Genomic DNA, 3,474 nt, shown 5'->3' with positions numbered 1-3,474 from the left:
GTTGCCCCTGCTTTTCCTCCGGCTCCCCACATATCTGAAAAAGGGCTTTTTATTGTCCTTGATGCTCAAAGCTAGTTGGAGTTCAGTTGCAGCCTTGGCTTTCCTGGTCTGCTCCCTACAGGACCGGACCAGTGCAGAATAATCCTCCTTGGAGGTGACTCCCATCCTCCATCCTTTGTAGGCCTTTCTTTTTAGCCTCAGGAGGTTTGCTAGGTCCCTAGAGAGCCCGGGGGCTGCTGTGCCCTCTTGCTGCCTTTCCTCCATGGTCCTGGAGCATGCGACAACCATGGTCCTGGAGCATGCGACAACCATGGTCCTGGAGCATGCGACAACCATGGTCCTGGAGCATGCGACAACCATGGTCCTGGAGCATGCGACAACCATGGTCCTGGAGCATGCGACAACCATGGTCCTGGAGCATGCGACAACCATGGTCCTGGAGCATGCGACAACCATGGTCCTGGAGCATGCGACAACCATGGTCCTGGAGCATGCGACAACCATGGTCCTGGAGCATGCGACAACCATGGTCCTGGAGCATGCGACAACCATGGTCCTGGAGCATGCGACAACCATGGTCCTGGAGCATGCGACAACCATGGTCCTGGAGCATGCGACAACCATGGTCCTGGAGCATGCGACAACCATGGTCAAGTCACCCATGACAACCATGGTCCTGGAGCATGCGACAACCATGGTCCTGGAGCATGCGACAACCATGGTCCTGGAGCATGCGACAACCATGGTCACATTAATTAATGAACTTATGTCATGTTGGGGGAAAAAATTTCCTGGAATAACTTTAGTCAGAGTTGGCAACTGTAATGTTGGGTGAAAGCAAGCAGAATAGCCACCGGTAACCTTTGCAGCACACATGACCATGGCAGTTCCTACTATTTCCAAAGGGGAACACGAGCTTCTCTCATCACCTTCTAGCTACCCATAGGCACTCAAGAGGTGTTCAAAGGCTCTTACCCACCCTCTCCAAAATGCAGAGCACATCAACCATGGGGGCACAGAAGGGAATTGGTGAGGCTTTACTCACCAAGGCGCCCCCGGGGGTTACAAGAAATAATGGCCACAAGCTAGCAGAGAGCAGATTTAGATTGGACATTAGGAAGAACTTCTTCACAGTTTGAGTGGCCAAGGTCTGGAACGGGCTCCCAAGGGAGGTGGTGCTCTCCCCTACCCTGGGGGTCTTCAAGAGGAGGTTGGATATGCATCTAGCTGGGGTCATCTAGACCCAGCCCTCTTTCCTGCCTAGCCAGGGGGTTGGACTCGATGATCTATTGAGGTCCCTTCCGACCCTAACATCTATGAATCTGTGAACCAGGGACCCCATCTAGTGCTTCCTCATCTCTCTACCAACAAAAGCCATTTCCTTTCTGAGTGCTTTATGGCTTTTTCCTTCCCAAGAAAAATGAGGAGAATAGGGTCATTCAAGCACTCCTTTAGCTCAGTGACTTGAAGAGCTCCTTTTGCCTGTACCACAGGTTCTTGCATTCCCATGAGGTGCTAATCTGGACTATTTTAGTGCATCTCATCCTTCCTGAGTTCGCCGCACAGCCAAAGCTGGCTTCTGAAACCGAAATATTACACTAGCTTAAAAAAAAACCAAGCAACCAACCTCCGCACACAACAATTAATGGCTCAAGTTGCTTCCCAGACTTGCATACTTTGTAAAAACAAAGCAAAATAATACAATTCATACACTACCCAGGAGTATATTTTTGCTAGTGTGCAGAGAAGTCAAGTTGCGTAACTCCTGTCAGCACACGCCAACAGATGTTGCACATTTAAATCCAATCTTTCTGAGCTGAACATGTGATATCAGCATTTCAGAAAGCTCCTCTATGAGGAAGTGAGTTTGGGGGTATGCTCTTCTTCAAACACTTTGCAAACATGAATGAAGCTAAATCTCCCAGTAGAGAAATGAAAGATGAGCACAGGGCCTGGGGGAGGGCCTAGTGAGTCTAAAGCATGGAAGACCTGGATTCATTTTCTAGTTTTGTAGCTGCCAACTTAGTTGATTATGGGAAAGACATTTTTCTTTCCTGTACTTCACTTTCTTCCTATGTAAAATGGAGACAATGACACTGACCCTTTGGTAAAGTGTTTGGATTACTACTTCCTTTTATGTGTCAATGACACTCCACTTGTGAATAGGGATGGGGATGTGGACCAGAACAGCAGTCCATCTGCTGCAGTACCTGGACTCTAACAGTTTCTTTTCCCTTGTCCATGCTCATCTCCAGAATTTTATTTAGCGGCATGCACTGGTTCCTTAGATGCATTTGAGGACCAGTGAGTGCTTGCTGAAGTCCTCTGCTCAGTGTTTCTCCTGGCACCCTAGTTGCTAACCCATAACTAAGGACCTACTCAAATGGCAATTTCACAGATTTTGCAGAAATTAAAAAATCCAGCATTGCTCGTGAAATCGGGCAATGTCTGAAACCAGTAGGGGAAAAATCTTATTGAAAATATAATGCTGGGTCCCACAGGGGAGCCAGCAGTCCTCATGGCCACCGTGGCCTGGTCGCACAGCCAGCTGGGGCAGGAAGCAGGATGTGGGGCTGCTGATACAAAGGGGAGCCCAAGATGGCTGCTGTCTCTATCCCTTGCCATTGATTGCCTCAGAGGTCTTCTTGTCATGCAGCCCCTCCTTTCTCCACCAATTGGCTGACGGCCCTCTCAGCCAATCAGCGGCAAGGGGTCTTTCAGCCAATTAGAGGTATTGGGGGTGGGGTACCACAATTCACCCATGAAAATGGTGGCTGGCCTTACGATCTACCCACAAAATTGGCTGGCTGCCTCCTCAATTTGAGTAGACCCCTACCTATAACCTGCACTCCTCTTCCTTTTTTCTCATAATTTGTATCAGGATAGTAGGTGTTTTACATTTAGCACCCTCCCTCAAGCCTGGGGTAAGGGTTGCAGATCCTGGTGAGTCTGGGCCAGCAATTCTCAACCAGGGTTGTCCTGCACCTTGGGGTGACACAGGATCCTTTGAAAGGTGTTGGGAGGTGCAAGGACATAAGCAAAGACTCATACTTGGTCCCTACCGCCACTGTCCAGCCCATCTGGGAGGAGGTAAGCACAGTAATAAATCCATTTTAGAAATAGGGTGCCACTCAACTTACAAAAGTTTTGAAGGGGGCCCTGAGTCTAACGAGGGGAAGCCTTGAGTCTAACAAGAGAGACCTTGGGTCTCAGAAAGGCTGGCTTTTGTCTAAAAAAGGTTAAGAACCACAGGTCTGGACCCACTGTCAATGTCTATCAAAGAGGCTGCCTTTGACAGTGGCCCATACTGAAGGCTTCAGAGAGGTGCAAGAAACACAGCGACTGACATTTGTGGAATAATCAACATATTCCTAACCGCAGTTTGTTAGCAATTGACTTCTGCCCTAATGCGTGAAAAAAATGTTTATACCCTGTCTAGCATAACAGCTGATGTCTCATTATCCATGTAGGATC

The 3,474-nt window shown here is 48.7% G+C and overlaps 1 protein-coding gene across 1 annotated transcript in view; it reads right to left on the bottom strand.

Moving 5' to 3' along the window:
• GUCY2F (guanylate cyclase 2F, retinal) overlaps window positions 1-3,474 on the bottom strand; it is a 69,229-nt gene that overhangs the window by 31,268 nt on the left and 34,487 nt on the right. The window lies entirely within an intron of this gene.

This window comes from Alligator sinensis, unplaced genomic scaffold, assembly GCF_000455745.1.
Source record: "Alligator sinensis unplaced genomic scaffold, ASM45574v1 scaffold1008_1, whole genome shotgun sequence".
Taxonomy (NCBI): Eukaryota; Metazoa; Chordata; order Crocodylia; family Alligatoridae; genus Alligator; species Alligator sinensis.
Note: the sequence above shows the minus strand (reverse complement) of the source record. Positions and strands in the feature narration are given on the sequence as shown.